Here is a 24575-nt window from a genome sequence, read left to right on the forward strand (position 1 = left end):
ATTTTCAAAACTGTTTTGAGTCACCAATAGAAAAAATTAATCTGGACAAAAATGCGTTTCACGCTAACAGTAAAAAAAACCTCCGAAACAGCCTCAAAATTAACTTTAACTACGAAGCAAAATATCGAGGCACAAAAAACGAAATTGAAATAAACGCAAGAACATGTGAAGCAAAAACGTCAAAATTGACCGCCTAAGTTATTTTCAGCGCCCAGGGCTGGGCGCCGAAATTTCTGACGCCCCAGCCTGGGCGTTGAAACTCTCTGCCTGCCAAAAGTTTTCCTTTTTTCGAAAAGTGCTCGTCATTTTTTCCGCACACAACGGAAAAATAACGAACACTTGGGGGGTACAGTACGTATCCAAATAGGTTTACCAACAAATTGGTCGAATTTTACGCAACCTATGGAAAACGGCAGATGAAAATGGCAAATACTTCACTCATTTGACCGATTAAGTAATATGTTTCCACTTCAGGACATATCTACCGAAATCCGGCATACTAGAGCTTATTCTAAAGCTAAGAACTACGCGCGACCTGATTCTGACAAGATACGTAGGCAATCCTTACCAAGGATTCGGTCCAAACAATAATAAAAAAATTATATTCTTTGTGTAAAAAGTGTTAGACATATAAACAAAATTGAATGGAGACTAAAAATACGCTTTATTAAAATATAATAAGAAGGAAAACAAAGTGCTAGGAATAAAAACAAACACAACTGAAATAAATAGAGGGCACCTACACCCTAGCAAAGAACTACACTACTCTAGTTCTTCCGGATCATCAAATAAAGTCTTGAAGAGAGCAATGTTCGCAGGATCCACCCCCACACTAGTAGAAAAACATTCATTTGAGGCGTCACTTTTATATTCATTTGCGGCGTTTTTGGCGTAGCAGCAAATAGAGTGGCAGCAAATGAATAGGATTGATTTGCGGCGTTAAAAAACGCCTCAAATTAATCATTCATTTGCGGCGTCAGGTAGAAAAAACGCCTCAAATGAATAATATTGTAAAGCGGCGTTTTCTACCTAAACGCCTCAAACATTGTAAAATTGCGTGAGTTTAAACGCCGCGAATAATGTGTAATTTTTTTTTATAAATAATTTTATTTTTTTATATTCTACAATCCCAAAAAATATAGAACCTGTACTCACGCCATATTTATACAATGTCCAAAAATATCATCAACCACCAATAACTTCCAAGAAACTTTGATTTTCACATATAAATCAACCATCATATGTTTACAAAAACAAACCACCTAAATAGTGATAGGACAGGTTAACTGCCGTGCCAAACATTCAATAAGCTACCTTATATAGCAGACATTTGGTATTTTCCACGCGAAACCGAAAACATTTGACAACTTATATAGCAGACACACATAATCCCAATATCTTCAGACAAGAATATAAATCAGGTTTAACCTTTCAAGCAAACCTAAACCGTTGGCCTGATTCATCAGATGACGATATATCCTTTTCCTTTTCCTTTTCCTTTTCCTTTGCCTTCCTCCTTTTGAGTCGGGAGAAGTGCTGCATTATGTCTGCACATTCTTCTTCTAGTACCCCTCTTCGAATGTTCATCTTGGAGTGGAAAGGGTGTACAGGAGCAGCTGGCATCTCTGTCACTTCTGAAGGTTGATTTTATTATCTCATGAGGTCAGCCACTCAGGAACATGACACAGTGCCTGTTAATCCAAGGAGCGTGTGAAAATGCTTGTTATTGCATATAGATTTCGTATTTCTTAAAGTAGCATAGTACATAGTAGATGACAAGTAACATGGGGGAGGGGAGAGAATGAGGGGAGGTAGACAGGAAACGGACTGGAAAAGGACACTAACTAAACACAAGTAGAAGAAGGAAGGCAACTCGGAAAGATGTTTGCCTGAAAGCCATAACTAAAAAAATACAAGAGGGCCAACAACTTGAAATCAGTTAGTCACAATACCATATAAAGTTACAATGGGATGCATCTAATCAGATGTATGTGTTTAACAGATATAATTCAAGGTTATACACCAGTAACATTTCTTACGGCTGATAAATATATTTTGTAATTTTTTTAATGTACGCCTGACAAATTAAAGGTCACCATAATAGTGAGTTTCAAAAAATTAATCTAAGTGAATGTCTTGTTCAGAGAGAAAAAATGCTCTAAAATATAGCATGAAGTCATCCATACCTTATCCAGCTGCCATCAGCTCCAAGAAGCTTATTAGGAGCACCCCAGGGTACTGATTCTGACTTGAAGGATGGCTTCAGCAAACATGGGACATGGCTCCAGTATAATATCAAAGTCTTGCTGAATCTGGCAAACTAGAAAATAAAGCCACATTGAACATTTGAACTACGAAATAAGTATGTATTTAAATCTATCAAGTTCATGAAGTAAAGCCCCCCTTAAAGTTTGAAAATAGAATTTTAATCATGGATCAGGTATCAGACCTCAGCTATCACAGTAACAATGCATTGAGGTAGTCCTTTAAGAGCTACAGATTCTGCCGTAGACATTGTTGTAGCCATCTCTTCACATGATGCAGTATTCTGCCGAACAGTGACCTGTAAATTGTAAGGAAATTTGAATCCTGCTTTCCACTTATCATTGTAATAGTATGAAAAATACTTTCAACATATATAGAGAATGTGCAGTCAGGGACTTTACCTGTTGAACTGTTTGCAATGTCAAGACCTTCTAGCTCTATCTGTTAACACAACAGCAAGATCATGCATGATTCAAGTTTCATGTATTGGAAGCTACAAAAAGGAGATATCAAGTTCGTAAATTAAAAGCTTTACTGACCTGCCAGTAACCACTATCAGTTACTGAGACATAAGTATGATCCCCTAGATGGTGTTTCAGGTCAATGGCGTCGAAAATAATTCACCTCCAACTTCTGTATTCTGTGGATCCTTATTAATCCACGGAGAGAATATTTCCTAAAACAAGGGTAGAACACACACTGAGTGATGCAGCATTAGTGTTGGAGTATATGCAACAATTCAACATGCCACATCAGCCCACAAGCCTGCAATTCCTAATCAAGCTAAGCAATCAAGGCAGAGCATGCACAACAGTTATGCAACAACTTCAATCAGAACCAGCCCGCTAAGTCAAAAGGCAAAGGGAGCTTTTCTATTAAAGTCCAAAACAGAAGTTACCAAAAAACAAAGCAACCAATCTGATTGCATCAAGGTCAAACACTTAAAATTATAGCAGTGTATACTAAAAGGAATCAGATCACCGTACCCATTGATATACTAGCTTCAGTCTGTACTCTATAGGATAATTAGGATCATCTCAAAAAGCTGACACCCTCGATATTATGTGACCAGTAACTCATCCAAGAATGGTGCAGAATTCTGCACTAGTCATAGCAACAAATGGATATGTGCCACAGATTTGACAATTGATAAGGGTTTATTTCACTTATAACAATATAGGTTCTATTCGATCAAACGACAACTATATTTACTACAGAATTACTCAACTATGATACTAGCAAATAGCAAGCACACATAGACAAAACGACTATAACAGTCAAAATATGACCGTAATTCAAATAGACAAAACGACAAGGAGGACGAAGGAGGAGTGACACATACTAATTTGTCAAGTACACGTAGCCTTTAGTGAGACGACACGGTGGATACGAGTCTGAAGAGTTTTGTGATTCGCGGTCGAGATGAGTCGATCTGTAGCCTTTAGTGAGACGACGGCGGTGGAGATCAGTCCCAAAATCTATTAAAGAGGAGATACTCGGTGGTGAAATAAGAATGAAAGAAGAAGGTAGAAGGGAGAATGGAGAAGGGAGAAGGATACAAGCACTCAAAAGAAAGGCAAGATCGAAGAAGACAACTGAAGGATAGGAAAGGAAAGGCAAGGGTTTTACCTTATTAGTTTGGCGGCGGCAAGATCCGAAGTACTGAGTGGCAAGTTGAAGCTACCAAGTAAGGCAGTGATAGCATCACACAATCATACATATGCATTCCATGAAACAAGGCAACAAAGTTACATGGTGTATCTATTTTCCTGATCCATAACCTGCAGTTTTGAGGACAATATTGCTTAAGCCAAACTTATAATGACAATTCAAAGTCGGTCAATTATAATATCTAAAGGGTCAGCTACAATTAAGTTAAGTTCAGTACTTCAGTTCAGTGTCAAAACCACAACCCTCCCTCTACAATAGGCATCTGTTACATTCATAGGGGAAAATTCAAGATAATTTTGTAGGATTTTTACGAATCTGTAGGATAAAATTTTAGGTTCTTGTGACGCAAAAGAAAATATATTCATCTTATGCTATACTGGAAATCAAGAAGAAATATATTTGGCCAACTACTTCTTTTCTTGAAGAAATCACGAAGAAATATCTTGAATTTTACATTACCTCTTCATAGAATGTCATTGCAGTCAGACGATACCCTGCCAAGAGTAAGTATTCCTTCACAGCACAGTTAAGATCTTGTCTTTCGTTATCCTTCACAGATCCTAAGTTTGACAGCGTGGTGTCGTTCTTCTGTCTTCTTATATCAAGAGATGGGTCAAAAGAAACACTTCCATTTGTACCTGCAGAAAATGGTACAAAGCTCCGTAAATACTGGAAAGCATGAAAAAGAAAAAGGGACTCAATAGGATATCACATAGCTTCCCAGTTCTAATGCCAATACCCAAAGCGAGTTGCTACCAATTTGATAATCTGAAGTCTCCACCTCATCAAAACTGCAGTTTTAGACAGCTTTGGCATGGACTACCAGCATGCAAAACCAGAGCCTTGATCAGGTTACTTCAAGTGGTGTCTACCTTATAATAGTGATTTTGATATGAAAGCAATGCAGGCACTTATAACAACACTTGCAAATGTATTAAAGTCATGCTAGAGTTCCAAAAGCAGAATAAATTTATAAGCAAAGTAACTGAACCAAAACAGAACAAAAGCAAACAGAACGGACAAAACCAAAACATAACCAAATTTATATGACAGGTTGTTTATATGCTTAACTGAAATTCACGAAATAGAACTGAACTATACAAAATTGGACTATACAAACAGAACACACATCAACCATTATGCATAACACCTAACTGCATACCAGCATATACATACCAACACACAAATCAACACCATAAAACAGCAGCATCCCCGTGTAACATATCACAAACTGGTACGACATGTAAACCCCACATTTGAAACATCAACAATCAAGTTTATCAACTAAAATTAAAAAGACGAAGATGAAATATGAAAATTTTAAAGTAGCCCTTACAATAGGTTTTGTCTGGATTTGCAGTTCACTTCGTTAGGTGGAAGAGCAAGCTGTTGTTCTTCTTTCAGCTCAGGCAAGAACTCATTTGGGTGGGATAGGTCATATCCCTTCACTTTCTTTTGTCGTCTTATTGCACTCTTTCTCTTATGGCAAAGAAATAATCAAATCCCAAGTGACCAAATGTGACAGTAATAAGTAAAAAAAACCTTGTAAAAAAGAAGTCGAAATATTCAGTTGCAAGTTTGTGTATAAGAAATTAACGGAACGAGAAGTTAACTTCGCAAGCTTTCCCATAAAATGTGGAAAATATATCAGCAAAAGAAAATAAGGTTACAAAATAACTAACCTCCCAGGTAAAGGGCTCAAGCCATATATTATTAGAGGTGTTAGTTCTAGTGCTTCCTCAAGTGGATACAACCAGAAACAAGATAATTTCAAATTTCCATGTGAAATGAAACTGTTCTACACTGTCCTGGAGGAATGTTGCATTTTATCTCATTCAATGTAATCATAACAGCCTACAGCCTGCTGGGGGTGTAGAGAAGAAAAAAAAAAAGAGGGAATCATTGTTTATACAAACATCAGCCTGCTGAACATTATCATCAAAGCCCTGCAAAACAGAAATTAAAGTGAACAAATAGCTCATAAGTGAACAAATGAAATTTGGCAAGACACCATATGATATAAGCTCCACCAAATTAAAGTTGCTTAGAACAGATTCATACTAAGGTCAATCAAACATGCTAGTTGGTAGCAGAAAGCAACAGAGATCGGACTCAGAGTTCCATTTCAATTAAAGGATATGAGAATGTTACAAGCTCTCAACTTGTAGACATTATCAGGTTACATCAACACTCAACTGAGACTTGTCTTGCAATTAAGACTACAACAACCAAACCAAAGCCTTACTCCTAGAATAGATAACCGAGAATCTATCTCCCATCTTTTCCCACTAACATATCAGTTTTACTCAATGCTGAAAATCTTACCGCTAACAAATCACCTTAGGGGAACAAATTTACCAGCAAAACAGTAAGTAATTAGTTATCACTCAATACATAATTCAAGCAGGGATTTCCAAACAAACCTAGAAAAATGCTGCACTCTTCTGGCCTACTCTTCAATTCATACCTCCAAGGCCTCAGCCCCTTCAATCTATATATATATATATATATATATATATATATATATATATATATATATATATATATATATATATATATATATATATATATATATATATATATATATATATATATATATATATATATATAATTTACACCCTCAATACTCAAAATAAAGAAGAATCAAGTATTAAAATAAGTGAGTGAATGCAATTTGGAATAAATTCGAGAAATTCGATTACTTCTGAAACAGGAATTTCATCGAACAGCTCATCAATTGAAATTCGATTACTTTTTCTACAATTGCTTCTCAATTCAACAATATTCACATCCATAATTCAAGACATTGGTTGGTTGTGATTACGGAATTTTGAGTTTTTGATTGTGAAATTAGGGATTTGAAATTGACAATTCAACAATTAAAGTAAAACTCACAAAATTAAGTAGAATTTCAGCAAGAAAAAATATGTCTTACTGTAATAAAACTTGTGTTTTTCTCAAATTTGTGAACTTCTTTCTTCGAAGCACCTCATCTAAACATCAAATTTGCAAAATAAATTAGACATACGACATTACCTTACCTCAAATTCAAAGCAATTTTAAGGTTCTTCTAAGCCAAAATTTGAATTTGATAATTAGGGTTTACATTTTCGGTGGAGAGAGGAGAGGAGAGGAGAGAGCAAGAGAGATTCGATAACTCATACACAATTCATGTTAATTGAGAGACTGAAACGAGGGGAATAGAGTAATTGAACCAAAAAAACGGCAAGGATGAGGAGGAGTCAGTGGAAGCATAATTTACCTTAAGTAAGAACGGCAGTGGTGGAGATGAGGTCGAAGGACAGACAGTGACGGTGGAGATGAATATGAGCTTCACTTTCTCGGTGAATTCGGTGGTGGAGATGAGGCGAAGGACAGACGGCGATGCTGGAGATGAGGTTGAAGGAAGAACAATGTGGTTTTGTGAAAGGACGAGAAGCAAAAGAAAGAAGCTAAACGCGGGTGAATAAGAGAAGTATGGGGACAACACTTTGCGACGTTAAACGTGATGACGCCGCAAACTAAAATGGTTTGAGGCGTCATAATTCAAGATAACGCTGCAAAGCAAGTTTTTTTCACCTAATTCATCTATTTTGTCATTTAGTTAGAGGCGTTCTAAAATTAACGCCGCTAAGTCATGGCAGCAAATCAATATTTTTCTACTAGTGCCATAGTCTTCTGCGCTGCCCCAATATCAATCTCCATAAGAACTGGCTCCTGGACACTAACTTCCAAAGATGCCAAAGCTTTAGAAACATTCTCAGTTATAGCCCGCTCAGCCTCAAGTTTATATTCTTTGTTTGTGCGAAGGTCGCTACCTTAGGTGGTACCGTATCAGAAAAGGGGATAGTCTGCCTTAAACCATATTGACGCATGACTCGGTAAGGGAAAATATAAATGGGACAAGATAGCCCCAACAAAGAAATATAAACCGATACATCAGACCCCCTGTCATAGTAGTCAAACCCCACCATGGTACCACCCACTTAATAGAACAAATGCCATAATTAAAGAAGGAGGTCCATTCGGCCTCGTCCTGGCCTTGGTGCAAGTATTTTCGGTTACCCAAAGCTATAGGGCGATAATGTTTAGGATCGGCAGGAGCTTCCAAAAAAGTCTAAGCCGTTCCGCAAGCCAAATCTGCAAAAAACAGGTACGATCGAATCAAAAGAATGAAAAGAAAGAAAAAAGGTTCCTGGGGCGCAGTTTCAACGCCCAGGACCAGGCGCCGAATATTCCAGCGCCCAGCCCTGGGCGCTGAAACTCAGCCCCAGGCAAAAAGAAATATATAAAAGTGGCGTATGTGTGCGCAAAGAAAAAAATAGATTACCTGCAGTAATAGGGGGCTTCCCTTAAAAATTTCGGATTTGGCATCCTTCTTCAGCTCATCCGCACTCAGCAAAGTCTCAGCAACAACCAACGGCATAATAGAATAGCAACTTTCCATCTGGCTAATCAAGGGGATCAGCCTTATGTCACCGAACTCACCATTATTATTCGACAGCAAATAATGATTCAACAAGCAAAATACAAGGGCTCGAATGTTCAATTTTGTTCGGTCATATTCTTACTAGGCCTAAAATGATGTTTTACATGTTTTGCCAAGTTAACCTTATCGTCTACAACAAGTTCAGCAAACATGTTATCATCTAGCCCTAGGAAAGCCCTTATGGTTGTTTTACCCTCTTCAATAGTGCCAGGGGTAACAGGAGTAGCATTAGTAGGATAACCAAGGATCGCAGCAAATTCATCAGGCAAAGGACATATTTCATTGCCCCGAAAAGAAAAAACATGATGATCGGAGTCCCAAAAGTATAGGGCAGCATGCAGAAAATTATAATCAATATTAATTTGTTGTAAGCCTAAAAGGCCTCTAAGTGGTATTCTTTTAACAAAGCTTTGTCTGTGGGAGTAAGGGCTCGTAGCCAACGCCTAACACTCCGTTGGAGTGAGAAAGTAGGGGTCGACATGGAAAAAGCAGTAAATAAATTAGAGCACAGCAAAAAGAGAGAAAGAATTTGAGAGTGGTGGAAAATAAGGACGTATCTAGCCCCTATATATAGCTGAACGCACCCAATAAACATCCTGATCCCATTCGGAAACGTGTTTAGAAATCCGAAAATCAAATATTACCAGGAAAGAACTTTCAGCGCCCACCTCTGGGCGCCGGAATTTTTAACGCCTGAGCTGGGGCGCTGAAAATGCAGCCCAAGGCCCAGATTTCACAAAAACACGGAATAGGAAAGGACTTAAGACCGTGTTGCTAAAACACGAGGCCCTATTACAAGTAAGATCAAGCCCAAAGCACCTTTAGCTCCCAAATAAGCAAAAAATAATAATAACAGTGAAACTTGGTCGAAATTTAGACTCATCTCAGAAAACGCTCATGTACACTTTTCAAAAAAAAGCAAGTTAAATATCATGGTCATTCTTCGAAACACCAAAAATATGTGTCGTCAAGTCATTGGTTTTCCAAATAGAAAATGTCTGTCTGTCAAAGGGATAATCCGGACCAAGCCAAAACCGGATGTCGCCTGAAAGCTAAAGTCGCACTCCACGGCTTCACTAAAAATAGCACACTACTATAGGAGGTCGCTCACACATACGAGCGTGACCCCAAACATGATTACAAGACGCGAAAAACAACCGACGAGCCCCAACACTTGGGGGCTCGCGAAAGGTGGACTCCAACAGGGAGCGCCAATCAAAATCACATTCCCAGACTGCGCCACGCACCATAACATGTTTGGATATCTCAAAAAATATTGTTAAACAAAAATACACAATGTGGACCCACTTATAGGACACATCTAATCAGGAAATATTACGACCCACCAACAGGTTGTAATCACCAAAAGCTCTTCTACATAGGCAAAATAAGAAATTCAAAATGGGCTCGCCCACCCTCAGCGGGCAGGGTCTGCGTCACTAGCCGCGCAGGTCCTCAGTTTTCGAAAAATAAAGTCTTCAAATTTAAAATAGGCTCGCCATCTTCAGCCGGCGGGGTCTACGGCGCAAACCACGTAGGTCCTTATTTTCAAAAAAAAACAAAAAAAAAAACAAAATTTCAAAACAGATTCGTCCACTTCTATCGGACAGGGTGTCCACCCTCAGCGGACAAGGTTCGCCACCTTCAGCGGGCGGGGTCTACGTCACAAACCGCGTAGGTCCTTATTTTCAAAAACATCAAACAGATTCGTCCACTTCTATCGGACGGGGGGTCCACCCTAGGCGGACAGGCTCGCCATCTTCAGCCGGCGGGGTCTACGTCACAAACCGCGTAGGTCCTTATTTTCAAAAACATCAAACAGATTCGTCCACTTCTATCGGACGGGGGGTCCACCCTCAGAGGACAGGCTCGCCCACCTTCAGCGGGCGGGGTCTGCGTCACTAACAGCGCAGGTCCTTAGTCGCTGCAGCGATAACTTTTATTGGTTTTCCCTTTTTCCAAAAATTAAAGGATTAGTTTGTTGGATTTTCCTTCGTTTTACATCCTATAAAAACAAGGGGGTTTTCTCGTTTAGCTAGCCTTGAAAATGACAATCTTTAAAAACGTTTTACCTCGTGATTGGGCTTGGCCAGGCCCAATTACACTTTACAGCTTTAATTTCGAAAACATCTGTAGTTACTCCCAATGACAAAGTGAGGGAGTTTCTACGCGCCTTTAGATCCTTCCAATGACAAAGTGAGGAAGTTTCTATACTATCAGTTGACAAATCCCAATGACACGTGAGGGATATGTCGACACTTCAAGTGATGACCCTTGAGTCAAATGTTATCACTCGGGGGCTCGTGAGACCCTCGCAAAACAGGTCACAATACACCATGGCTTGTGTGACGCACTCCGTCTAATACTTTGACCATCATCTTACTCCAAGACTCAGTCAAAGTGGGGGCTAACTGTAGACACCTACTTTTGTCCCCATTCCCGCAAGGGAAAGGTTCGATGATGAAAGCATAAAAACTCCACTTGACAACGCATCTCCTATAAAATAAACGAATCTCGATTCCCCATTTCATTTTACCCGAAACCTGCTATTTATGGAAACCTGCTAAAAATAGTAACTGCAGTAAAAGGTAGCTTCTAAAAGTGGCAAATCATAAAAGATAGAAACCTGTCAGAATTAGGTGTTGCACTCCAACATAAATCCTAAGTGAGATAGAAAACCGCGAGAATCCTATTCCTAATAGGATTCGGAAATAAGAGTTACGTATTAATCCTAACGAACCTAGAGTTCGTAACGGGCCCAGACGCATTCCGTCACGAAATTGATACGCGCTAAAAGACTCGAATTAATCTCAAACTCTACGGATTTTAGGAATCCGAATCTGACTAAACAAAGCTGCCCAGACCCTATTTTCAACGCCTGGCTCTGGGCGCCGAAATCTTCGGCGCCCAGGCCTGGGCGCTGAAAGTACCTGGGTACGTCTCTTTTCCTAATTCTTTGCGGATTAGAACTCTGCAATTCTATCTTTCCACGAACTCTTCCCTATAAATAGGCCCCTAGTTTCGACGTGAAACAACACACAACAACACATAATATATTCTGAGTATTGACTCTAAACCCCTTAGCCTAAGCCTCTCGCTGCGAAACTGTTCACGTGTTCTGTCGCAATCGATCCATAAATCGAACAGAACGTATCCTGTCCCATAATCGAGATTCGTTAAATAAAAAGGAGAAATAGCAAAGTCAAAGTGGTTAGTTTTCTGAGAACCGTGACGCACCTCTCAAGGGTGCGTCGTAACGTGTCCCTTTTCGATGATTTAACTGCTTTCCTCGCCCTTTTTATGAACTGTTAAACTAACCTAATATGATTGTTCTATCACGCCTAATAAATATAATATTTTTGGGAAATCGGATTATCATGCTAGGTCCCTTAATGCTATTTAAATCAGATAATCACGATTGAATTAGTATTATATGCTGCATATTGCTAAAATCAATTCAGATTAGTTTAATAGTTAACGCATGTCCCTTCAATTATTTATGCTGAGCTAGTAAGGATATCCTGCCTCTGGAGTTATCGACGAGCGAATTACTCCTCTCGGTAGTTACAGTCCCCCGAACCCTCAATCTCTACCTTGCGGGTGTATATTGAGAGATCCCCACACCAGGGATCACAAGGGAACCTACGGCCGTCGTGGTCAAACATAATTGCACTCCCTTTATGTCACGATAACCGGGTTTTGTCAGTTTTTCTCATTGTTGTTAAAAACTGAATGGTGACTCCTATATTACTAGTCAATTGGGTGTATACTCACAGGAAATCCAATTACACTTAATTGAATAAAAAGAATCGTCACACCCACGAGGGACAAGGTCACGCATTAGCCTCGCGCTTTTTCGACCCCTTCACATCAAGTATAAGCAATTGCATCTTATACTCTATTTAATGTACACTAAAAGCCCAAATGTAGTCAGCCAATCATGACAACTTCAGTCACCCATTCAAAGCCTACAATGTACAACTTTCTTGTTTTCTAAACTCTAAAAACTTAGTTGCAAAAGATAAATTTGTGTTGTTATACAACTCAATCAGTGTAGTGTAGAAAGTATTTGTAGATTTACATAAAGTTTATTAGCTGTAATGATAGTTTTGTTTGGTATTTAATAATTTGATCGCTTTTTAATTGTTTGATCCTTGCATATTCAACTTAAGCACGAGTTCTCCTGGGATCCGTCAGTAGCTAAGCTGGTTAAGAAGCAATGGGAATCGAAGGTGAGTTGGCGCCTTACTGGTATAGTGTCAAATGTGTGCAATCAACCTGGCTACAGTGCTAAATAGTGTCCTCCTACTGTAAGGGAAGAAATGATTCATATTAGGTTAGAAGAGGAGAACAAAAAAAATTGGAAAAATTGATATTATCGGTCCCAACTATGGCCGATTTACTTTAAAAGGTCCCAACTTTTGATTATGTCAGGGTGGTCCCAACTATAGAGAGTGTTTTCCAAAAATGGTCCCTTATTAAAATTAAGTGCTAAATAACTTAATTAACACTCATATCTCTCGTGCAATAATCATATTTTTTAATTAAATGAAGTAAATGGAACAGTATGATATGCTTAAATCAACTTAATTAATAGTTTAATAAACCAAAGGACCATTCTTGGAAAACACACCTTAAAGTTGAGACCACTCTAGAATAATCAAAAGTTGGGACCTTTAAAAGTTAAACGGCCATAGTTGGAACTGTCAATATCAATTTTTCCAAAAAAATTCAGATCAATGTTCAAAAAATTGGAATGGAGATGGAGACCATAATATTCACCATCGACAAGGGTCCAAAAATTTGGAAGTTCTGGAAGGAGATGGTTGCCCGCTGGTTTTCCCTTGTTACGATAGTGATATGATGATGAAGCTTGGGCGCAGAGTCAAGCAGGAGCGTTGGCTACCCGCTTGATTTTCCTTGCTAAGACTACTTGAATGCTACGATTCTTACGAGGCTAGGCCCTTAAGATTTGCATTCCGCTAAAACTCCGAGTAATCCTAGCATCGATCATGAGATTTCCAAGGTGCTCTTGCCGGTCGGTAAGGTGATGTAGACGATTCGAATAAACGCAAATTATTGACTTCTCCAATCAAACTCTTCATCTTCGACATAAATCTTACGATTATCGTTCGGATAAACTTCAGGAACTCCGTAAGCATCCAAATGATCGCAGAATCACCTGGAATATTAAGAAAAACACATACGGAGCGTAATAGAGAACAATAACCATAACTTATGCAAATGCGACCCTAAATGCAACTAAAGTGATATAAATTCCTAATAATGCACCCTAAATGCGCCTAAAATACCCTACAGAAATATGATTCATCAGCCGTACTTGATTAAATGTTCGCCCAAACTATAGGGTAGGTTCGGCCGAACCAGGGGTAGGTTCACCCGAACATAGCAAGAATTAGGAACTCCTCAAATATTAAGGTGCTGTTGAACTTGATCGAGTTCGACCGAACTATTAGTTAGGTTTGTCCGAACATCCTCAAGGTTCGACCAAAGCCTTGCATGTGTTTGCTTCACTGACTCTGTTCTAGTTCGGCCGAACTTTTTGACTTCCCTTGAGTTCCTTGGCTTCATGACTTCTTCTTTGCTTCAACTCTTCCTTGGGATGATTTTGACTTTCGTTGACTTTCTCTTCCGCTTTACCTATTTTCCTACACATTAACACACACGTGCACTACGGGAAAACACGGCACTTTTCGACGCTTTTTGGGTCATATATCGGCGCTTTGAAGCGTCGAAAATAGCATATCGACGCTTCGTTGAACAGTCGAAATATTCACGATCGATATTTTTCGATGCTCTAAAGCGTCGATATTTACTCCATTAAGACGCTTTTTTCAGTCACTATTTTCCATATTTCGACGCTTTCTTTGGTCGAAATATTTCGACACCCTATTGCGTCGCTATTTGCTCCACTTTCGCGCAATACGAATGCATTTTTCGACTCTTTGCTCCGTCATTTCTCGTGTTTACATTTTCGTTCCCCCAAATCAAGACCCTTTTGAGGGTCACAATTTGATACTATATTTTTACCGCCAAATAAATTTAGACTCTTCTAAGCGTCACAATTTGATACTATATATCAACAATGAATTTTCTCTAAAAATATATATCGAGCACAAATAAAGGCACAATCAAATATAAATATTAATATACTATGTTATCATAAAGCTGCTTTAATTTATACTTAACAATAATGTAGCATACAAATAGTGATAATACCATCCATACGATAATTTGCACCGTACGTCTAATGAAGCTGAAATATAAACAATTCCTCGCATGATTTTTTATACATTAATCAAGATAGTCCAAAGCTAGAATAAAAATAATTTCCTAATTAACTAGGACTAATTAACCGAGTAAATCTTATCCCCGTGCTAGCTTGTATCAAGATAACTTGTTGATCTCTTGATCACGTTTTACATTTACACTTGAATCAACAATATCTGCTAAGAAAATTTAATGTGTCAAACATATGTTTCTTTGGTAAATAAGCAATCTAATAACCAATGTAAAAACCAAAACATCGTTTTTCCAGCCTCAAAACAACCTTAGGCAAACAACAAAAAACATTCATCGAAAAAGAAAACTACCCGACTTTGTCCATCATAAAATCCAGCTCTTCTGTTCAGATGGTCTATTTCTTAATGGAAGAATCAGTAGTGTCGGCTACAGAGAAGAGCACACACATAGTTACTAATCTAGCTAGGACGGAGATGTTACTGACTTATAAGAGTCCGGCTTTCTTGCGGACAGTAGTTTTAGATCCAGCTGTAGAAACCAGTAGTTTTAGTCCCAACGCAACAACAATTACTCTCAAGACATAGCTGTTGAACATAAACTAGTAGAGCTGAAAAGAAGGGCAGCAAGTCAAAGGCAACCTCTAACTCGCACACACCAGAAACTAAACAGCACAAACCCGCAACAGAAAAAAGACAACAAATCCCAGACACCTATAGTAAACAAAGTCACAACAAATGCAGCAGTAACCGTTCAGAGAAAGGAACTAGACTGCACTAATCTACTCAGCAGTAGAAATCACTTAAAATTCTAACTTAATGTGCTAATATTGGCGTACCAAACTGTCATTATGCAGTAAATAAAAATAAATAGAAACAAATAGTAAGTATATAAAAAATGTAAAAGAAAAAGATAATACCCAGTGTAACAACAATAGGGAAGGAGAAATTCACCAATTGCTCTAATTATTGTCCCAACAATAGACTGCCGACTATTGAAAACAAAAATTAAATAAAATAGCAAATAAGTAGTACACCATTTTATCCTATTGCAAAACAGAGAACTAAGGATCACGACTACAATTCATCTTTGTCCTTGAATTAAGAATGCAGTTATACCATTGGAAAAACGTGAAATAACAATATTATGAACAATTAGACCTTTGAGAAGTCCTATTTTAAAATCATACTTTGATCCGCTACCTGTATGATATCCGACATAAATTAAATTTGTGTAGTATAATGCATACCTGCAGCCTACAGAAATAGCAAATAGTTCTTTATGCAGTAATTCAATCAATTAGAGAAGCTTTTGGGATGAGCGACTATTTAGTATTTATGTATTACGTGTATCACTTTTTCTAGGTCTGTGCAAGATTGTCCAAGACCCTTTTTATACCTAGGACAATACTCTGAGAAATTACCTTACTTTTGGCAATAGTGTCCATGTCTCATGTCTCGACCTACTTTTCACCATTGCCACCAGAATCATCATTAATCTAAAAAAAGCATTTTAATATGCCACATTTCAGGTACGATACGCTACTGTGTAGCTGATGCAACTCTTATTAGATCAATTCTGATCAGTTCTGTTCTGATCAATTCAGTGTGAGGATGTTCTTAAGAGAGTAATTCTCATTGCGAGCCACTCTATTGTGTGTCTCAAGGAGGAAGAGTTTGTTTTATTGTTTATCATCCTTTAATCTTCTTTCCTTGGTTCTTTACCTTCGGCACTTATCACCAGACTTGGCCTTATTCCATGAAAGATCTTTTAACTTGGAAAGAAAAGAAAGGTTGGCTTGCTTAAGTGGAAGATGATTCTAGTAGCAATCTGGAATTGCACATGGAAAGAAAAAAACGAAAGGAATTTCAGGACATGACTTCCCCTTGTTGTGAGGGGGTCGAAAAAGCACGAGGCTAATGCGTGACCTCGTCCCTCGTGGGTGTGACGCTTCTTTTTGTCAAATCAAGTGTTATTGGATTTCCTGTGAGTTTACACCCAATTGACTAGTAATATAGGAGTCGCCATTCAGTTTTTAACGACAATGAGAAAAACTGACAAAACCCGGTTATCGTGACATAAAGGGAGTGCAATTATGTTTGACCACGACGGCCGTAGGTTCCCTTGTGATCCCTGGTGGTGGGGATCGCTCAACGTACACCCGCAGGGTAGAGATTGAAGGTTCGGGGGACTGTAACTACCGAGAGGAGTACTCGCTCTTCGATAACTCCAGAGGCAGGATATCCTTACTAGCTCAGCATAAATAATTGAAGGGACATGCGTTAACTATTAAACTAATCTGAGTCGATTTTAACAATATGCAACATATAATACTAGATCGAGCGCGATTATCTGATTTAGATTGTATTAAGGGGCCTAGCATGATAATCCAATTTCCCAAAAACATAATCTTTATTAGGCGTGATAGAACAATCAGAATTAATTAGTTTAACAGTTCATAAAAGGGCGAGGAAAGCAATTAAATCATAGAAAAGGGACACATTACGACGCACCCTTGAGAGGTACGTCACGGTTCTCAGAAAACTAACCACTTTGACTTTGTTATTTCTCCTTTTATTTAACGAATCTCAAGTTATGGGACAGGATACGTTCTGTTCGATTTATGGATCGATTGCGACAGAACGCGTGATCAATTTCGCAGCATGAGGCTTAGGCTTAGGGGTTCAGAGTCAATACTCAGAAATATAATTGTGTGTTGTTGTCCCCTTTTCACGTCGACCTTAGGGGTCTATTTATAGGAAACAGTGGCGTAGAAAGATAGATTTTCAGGAATTTGAATACGAAACGGGGTAGGAAAAGAATCCGTCCCAGGTATTTTCGGCGCCCAGCTCTGGGCGTCAAAGATTTCGGCGCCCAGGGCTGGGCGTTGAAAATAGGGTCTGGCAGAATTCTTTGTCATATTGGATTCTAGAGTACGGAGTTCATTAAGAGACTTGATCTGAGTTATTTGGTGCGTATCAATAGCAGGTTTCTATAAATAGCAGGTTTCGGGTGAAATAAAAAGGGGAATTGAGATTCGTTATTTTATAGTAGATGCGTTGTCAAGTGGAGATTTATGTTCTCATCATCGAACCTTCCCTTTCGGGAATGGGGACAAAAGTAGGTGTCTACAGTTAGCCCCCACTTTGACTGAGTCTTGGAGTAAGACGATGGTCAAAGTATTAGACGGAGTGCGTCACACAAGCCATGGTGACCTGTTTTTTTGCGAGGGTCTCACGAGCCCCCGAGTGATAACATTTGACTTAAGGGTCATCACTTGAAGTGTCGACATATCCCTCACGTGTCATTGGGATTTGTCAACGGATAGTATAGAAACTCCCTCACTTTGTCATTAGAAGTATCTAAAGAGGCGTAGAAACTCCCTCACTTTGTCATTGGGAGTAGCTACAGATGTTTACGAAATCAAAGCTATAAAGTGTAATTGGGCCTGGCCAAGTCCAATCACGAGGTAAAAATGTTTTTAAAGATTCTCATTTTCAGGGTTAGCTAAACGAGAAAACCCCCTTGTTTTTTATAGGACGTAAAACGAAGGAAAATCCAGCACATCGTTCTTTTATGGAAAAACGGAAAACCAATCCTTTTAATTTTTGGAAAAGGGAAAACCAGAAAAAGTTATCGCTGCAGCGACTAAGGACCTGCGCGGCTTGTGACGCAGACCCCGTCGGCTAAAGATGGCGAGCCTGTCCGCTAAGGGTGGACACCCCGTCCGATAGAAGTGGACGAATCTATTTTTGAAATTTGAAAATAAGGACCTACGCGGCTTGTGACGTAGACCCCGCCGGCTAAAGATGGGGAACATGTCCGCTAAGGGTGGACACCCCGTCCGATAGAAGTGGACGAGTCTGTTTTGAAGTTCGTTTGTTTTTTTGAAAATAAGGACCTATGCTGCTTGTGACATAGACCCCGCCGGCTAAAGATGGCGAGCCTGTTTGTGTTTTGAAGATCTCATTTTTTTGAAAACTGAGGACCTGCGCGGTTAGTGACGCAGACCCCTCCGGCTGAAGATGGCGAGCCTGTTTTTGTTTTGAAGATTTTATATTTTTTTAATTTTCGAAAACTGAGGACCTGCGCGGCTAGTGACGCAGGCCCGCCCGCTGAAGGTGGGCGAGCCCTGTCCGCTGAGGGTGGACGTCCCTGAATTCGTTTTTTCAATTCGGAACTCGCGTGGTTCGTGACGCGATCTTGCCCGCTGAAGATGGGCAAGTTCCTATTTCTTTTGTTCATCGTGATTTCTTTTGAGAATTTCTTTTCTTATTCATTCTCGCAGGAGCGAATTCTTTTGAGGGATGCTCGGATTTAGTTACAACCTGAATGGGTTGACAACGTGCTTAGACGGACCATTGTCTTGTGGTCATCATCTTTCATGGTTTTGAGCTAGTTTTTACGGCTCAATTTTGCCACTACTTGGGTCCTTGATTAGGGGACTATGTATAAGTGTCAACGGCGACCTTTGTCTTGAGGTCGTAATCCGGTTTTATCTTTTGAGGTTATCCAAACACGGGACTTCGTACAGTGTAGTCTGGGAATATTGTTTTAACTTTGCATAATATATATTTTCTTTCGAGCCCCCAAGAATTCGTGCTTGACATTCATTTCTTGTCAAAGAGGTTCCTTGGGGATACGCATTCTGTAATGTCCTGGATCGTGTTTGGGATTGTGCTCGTAAGTGCGAGTGATCTTTGTAGTGGTGTGCTACTCTTAACAAAGCCGTGAGTTGCGACTTTCAGTAAAGGAATCGGCAATTTTCAAGTCGAATAAATATGGCAGGGCCCTATAGAAGTCAGAGCAGTTTTTTTTTGGGTCTGGGATCATTTTCGGCGCCCATGTCTGGGCGTTAAAGAGTTCGGCGCCCAGCGCTGGGCGCTGAAGATAATTTCTGGCGAGGTTTCATAGTTGGCCTTTTGTTCGTTCGTTTTGTTTTTTTCTTTTCTTCTAGAGATTCTATTTTTGGAACGAACCGTTCATTTAAGATCACCGTTGATTGGTGAATAACAATTATTTCTCGAGAAACCGTAGCCGATTGGTGGACTATGGTGTTTGTCGTTTTTGGGCGATTATTTAAAGGAACTGTCGCTCTTTAAGGTGTACAGTTATTGCAATAGCTGGGCGAGTCTATACGGCCCAAGGAACATACCTTGAGGTGTATATTTTGTTCGCTCGTATATATTTTTCTTTTGAACGCGTTCGTGAATGTTCGATGTATGTGCGAACGGGCGTTCATAGAATGGCCGTTGTGTGTGGTCCATTAATCAGTTTACTTGAATCATTTTTTTTTTGAGCAATGACTGATTTTGAATAGTTTGCTTAGAAGCTTTGGTAGGGTTCAGGCCCATTCATGAAGTGGGCTCAAACATCGTGCCCTTTCGATTGTTCAAACATTTGTTTTGAGATTTTTTTTTATTTTGCTATGGTTGTTTCGAAGCTTGGAGCCCCCAAGTATGCATGTTGGAATGCTTCCTTTTGGCGTACGATTTTGTAGGTTCTTTTGAGAAAGACGCCTTGGGGTTCCGCTCGTGTAGGTGCGAGCTATCCCTTCCGTGGTAGGTAATATTTTGCTACCTTTAATCCTTAATGTAGAAGTCGTGTGGCTTGCATTTTGAATTTGGGCGATAAGTAGTCTTTGCCTCTTTTACACATGCTCTTTAGTGCAATATGCCTTACTCTTTTTTCTTAGACTTGTACCGTGGGATGGTTGAACTTATGGTGCGACGTAGGCTTGTGTGGCCTAAAAGCGTGTCTTAGAACATTCCTCCAGGTGTTGGGATATCATTATTATTTTTTGCATTGGAGTACTTCATCACGCTTTGTTCAGGTGCTCGAACAAGTGTAGCATCTTCCGCGTGGGTGTGCACGGGTTATTACTTCGTTCGATGCGAGGATTCATAGGTGTTTTTTTTTTCTTATTTTTATATCTGGGTAAAACTTGGCTAGCAGAAAGATTCAGCGCCCAGGCTGGGGCGTTAAATATATCGGCGCCCAGCTCTGGGCGTTGAAAATGATTTCTGGGTATATTTTGACAGTTCTTATCCTTGATTTTTTTTCTTTCGCTTTTGCTTTGGAACGAGATAGACTGTGTAACGGGCGCTTGTAGGGCGAGCGTTATGTGCAGTAGTTTGATCGGAGTTTTGGTGACTCGCGATTTTCAGTTACCCTTGTTAGTGGGGTGACTTCATGTATTCTAAGTAGCGCTTAGAATTTGGGAGGGGTTGTAGCCATTCTAAGGTTTGTCTTATACGATTAAAGCTTAGGATTGTGCCCCTATGACGTATGTATAGCATTAGCGTCGAGAATTTGCGATAAAATCGTCATTTCGAGCATTTTTAGAGTGTTTTTCTCAAGCCCCCAATTGTAGCTACGGGATTGGCTTGGTGCTATAATGCTTGGCATACGTTTTTATGCATTCATGGTGACATGGATCATGAATAGTTTGAACCAGACTCGTTTAGTGCGAGGTACGTTCGAGTAGTGATCTGCTACTTCTCTTGTAAATGTCGTATTGTGCGACATTGCCATGGTCAAGGTAGTCATATGTTGAAGTGTGCCTTGACCAAAAGCTAGGTGCCTTTCTTTACCCATAACCATATTTAGAAACCTTTTGACTCACTTGCAACATCGAGATAAACGCATACTAAGCTTAAACCAACGACACTTTATTATGTTCGAAGAAGTCTTTGAAAATCATTTGAAAATTATTTAAAATTCGAGTCCTACTGTGTACAATCCGAGGTGTCCTAAGTAAGTTGACTTATAGAAGGGTTCGTACAGGATTACATGAGTGAATCAAAATACTGTTACGATTTTTGGAATGCTGTCTAAGGATTTGCTGGAAGCCAGGGTGCAGGCGTCAAGGTATTACTTGTGCGCGTTTGGCATATGCTTTAGGCTTTTAGGGCCATCTTTTCCAGAATGCGGGAATATAAACCGTTTTCAAATTGACTTAGATTTACTTGGTGTATGTCTGCACAAAAGGTAAAGGTATACTTAGTTCTTTCCCTAGCTCCTTCATTTCAATTTTTAGCCCCCAGTTGATGTTACGTCTTCCCATTAATGATGCTTTCAGATTTCGATTTTAGATGCCCGTGTCATATGTCTGAGTAGGGTGAGCCTTGGTTAAGTGCCAAGTCCTATTGACAATGTCTGTTGTTTTTTTTTCAAAGGGGATTCGCAAGCATTTGAATTACCATGAACGGGTGCCCTGAGTTCGAAGGAACGATGGGGCAATGTCGTAGAACAATTCTCTCTTTTTTTTTGCAAGCTTACTGCCTTTACTACTTGTTGGCGATCATGACTGTGTCTGGTGGTGAAAGAAGGTCTTTAAGCGAACGACTTATGTCTAGTGGTGAAATAAAGTCTTTAAGTGAGTTAGTTCGCTTTAGGGAGGGTCAAGTCGAGTACTTTAGAGGTCATGGACGCTTGTGCTAGCCCCCATTCAATTGAGGCGAAGCGACCTTTTGAGTCTTGGCTAAGTGCTTAGGAGTGTGAGTGCTCCTTCTGGCAAGGGTACGTGCCCTTATTATTTTTCGATGTGTGCTCATTAATTTTGGCATCTTGATGACTTGGATTCTTCCTTTGACTTAAATTTTTCTTTCGACTTGGGTTGCAAGTAATTAAATTTCAATAAGGGACTCTATTTCTTATTCTTGTCATTCTATAGGCTTTAACATTTTTGCAAATTGGTTGGACCGAATCATGGATTGCCTACGTATCCGCCTTAAATAGATTTAATTTGGAATCAGGTCTTGCGTAGTTCTTATCCTAGAAAATGGTTTCTTAGAATGCCGAATTCGATAAGTATATTTGAAACGGTAGAATAAGTGAAGTTTATTATTATTTTAATCTGCTGCCTTGCCGTAAGCCAAAAATTTGTTTTATATTATTTTTTTTTGATTGAGTACATGTATTTCTTTGGTGGTACGTATATCTGAATACGTGTTGTACCCCCCCCCAAGTGTTCGTTATTGTTCCGTGTATGTGCGGATAAAATGACGAGCACTTCTGGACAAATTTTAGCAAGCAGAGAGAATCAGCGCCCAGGCTGGGGCGTTAAAGATTTCGGCGCCCAGCTGTGGGCGCTAAAAATTATTTCTGGGCGGATCTTTTTTGGTGCGCTAAATGCTCCTTTTTCTTTTTAGACTAACTTTAGAGGCGCTTTGGAAAGTTCCTTTTTTTATTATTTATTACTTTTTTGTACTTTTCATTTGTCTTCTTTTTTTATTCGTGACTCAAGACGGTTTGATAGGATAATTTGTATAGGTATTGGTCAAGCATGAGGATTATATTCGTTAGGACTCACAATTTGCAGTCTCGAGCTAGTGTCATGAGTTTACATCAACCAAGGCCAATGAGTAGCATGGGGACGGCTCACGGGTATATCAACAGGATGTATCCACACAAGTTATATGGTCATTATGCTAACGGTGGTGTAAGAACAGGTTTGGGCTTTGGAAATAATGGGTATGACGCACGTGTCAATGGCCGTGCGTGGTTTACGGTTGACAACAAGTTCAAGAACAAGAGTCGAGGTAATGGTTTCTTGGGTTATGGCAATGAGAACATGGATGGGTTAAATGAGCTGAACAGGGGTCCTAGAGCGAAGGCGTCTAAGAACATAAAGATTGGAAAGGGTAGACCTCGTAGAATTTTGGATTGGTTGACTCAATTCTTTTCCTTCGTTTACTTGGGTAAATTTCGCACTTTGGGAGGTAGGGGCTAAGCATTTCATGGCTCGCTCTTTTCGCTCTCCCTTTTCTCTTTCTATTTTTTTCTTTTTGCTTGGGATTTCTCCCCAACATAAATCCTTCAATCAATTTTTCTTGTTTGGGCCAAAAGGTAGATGGTTGTGGTCTTTGAGTCACGAGGCGAGACTGAGTGAGCCTCGTTTGGTAGGCCTATAGTGGACCTTTAATTTTAGCGGGCCTAGGGTGGACCTTTAATTTCAGCAGGCCTCGGGTGGACCTTTAAATTGTCTTACTTTGCAAGCGTATTTAGTCGTTTCTTAAAATGTGCAAATAGCGTGGATTCAAAATGTTATTTTTACCTTATTGAAATTTAACGAAAGAATTACATCGAAATAATTTTTTTTTGCTTCTTTTCAGATTCCAGTTTTCGGGATTTAATTGGAAGTTGTGATTTAGACTCGAACTTTCATTAATTTTTCTGATTATAACCCGTGTATGAATACAAGGAGGTGGCCTAGACTCAAAATAATGACGTGGCGTAAGCCTATAATACTTGACCAAGCAACTTTCAGACTTAGGCTAATTGGACCATAACTTTCGTTGGTTGACACTTTAGATTTTAACCCTTGGGTGTTCATTTGTCATGCGCCATTTTGCTTAATTTTGGCAAGGTAGTTAATTGGGGAGATCGAATTTTTATTTTTGCAAGGCTAGAATCATTAGTGCGGCTTCTCTCTTAGTGTGTATTGCTTTACCCCAATGGTAGCCTTATGGCATGCCGATTTGGGTATTTTCATGGTTTGTCATGTTGCATTCATGGAAAATCTTTTAGTCTGTACTTAGGAGTATTTCAAGGAGCGAGTGGCTCGAGAGGACTATGATGGTCGTGACCCAATGTGATCATACGCCTTGAGGCCATTAATTTTTCTTGCCAATGGTATTGACACCTTAGGTTCACTTTGGGGTTGTGCGACTATGGGGGAATGATTTTTAGAATGTGATTGTTTCCATTTTGCAAATACTATAATGTATTCTTTTTATTGGTGAGAGAGAGTATTGAGGCCGTGGATTCTTAGCAAGGGATGACAATTACATATGGGTGCTTATTGATTTAAATGTTAGGAAGGGAGACTCAATATGGTTTAACCTTTTAACTTGCAGAACGACACCAAGCATTAGGACCGATTCTA

General features: G+C 39.4%; 2 long non-coding RNA genes across 4 annotated transcripts; both read right to left on the reverse strand.

Annotated features, from left to right (window-relative positions):
• Positions 1–1471: 1471 nt before the first annotated feature.
• On the reverse strand, positions 1472–3393 carry LOC130469314 (uncharacterized). 2 transcript variants are annotated; one of them, XR_008929768.1, is made up of 6 exons: positions 3252–3392; positions 2805–2941; positions 2667–2706; positions 2450–2563; positions 2187–2320; positions 1472–1691 (listed from the first exon to the last, which is right to left on the reverse strand). It is a non-coding gene; the product is annotated as an uncharacterized lncRNA (long non-coding RNA). The 2 variants fall into 2 exon arrangements; XR_008929767.1 differs by having other exon boundaries at positions 2805–3393.
• Positions 3394–3668: 275 nt separating this feature from the next.
• Positions 3669–5803, reverse strand: LOC110802620 (uncharacterized). 2 transcript variants are annotated; one of them, XR_008929769.1, is made up of 4 exons: positions 5273–5803; positions 4396–4574; positions 3895–4046; positions 3669–3743 (listed from the first exon to the last, which is right to left on the reverse strand). It is a non-coding gene; the product is annotated as an uncharacterized lncRNA (long non-coding RNA). The 2 variants fall into 2 exon arrangements; XR_008929770.1 differs by having other exon boundaries at positions 3686–3704.
• Positions 5804–24575: the final 18772 nt, after the last annotated feature.

Source organism: Spinacia oleracea, chromosome 3, assembly GCF_020520425.1.
Source record: "Spinacia oleracea cultivar Varoflay chromosome 3, BTI_SOV_V1, whole genome shotgun sequence".
Classification (NCBI taxonomy): domain Eukaryota; kingdom Viridiplantae; phylum Streptophyta; class Magnoliopsida; order Caryophyllales; family Amaranthaceae; genus Spinacia; species Spinacia oleracea.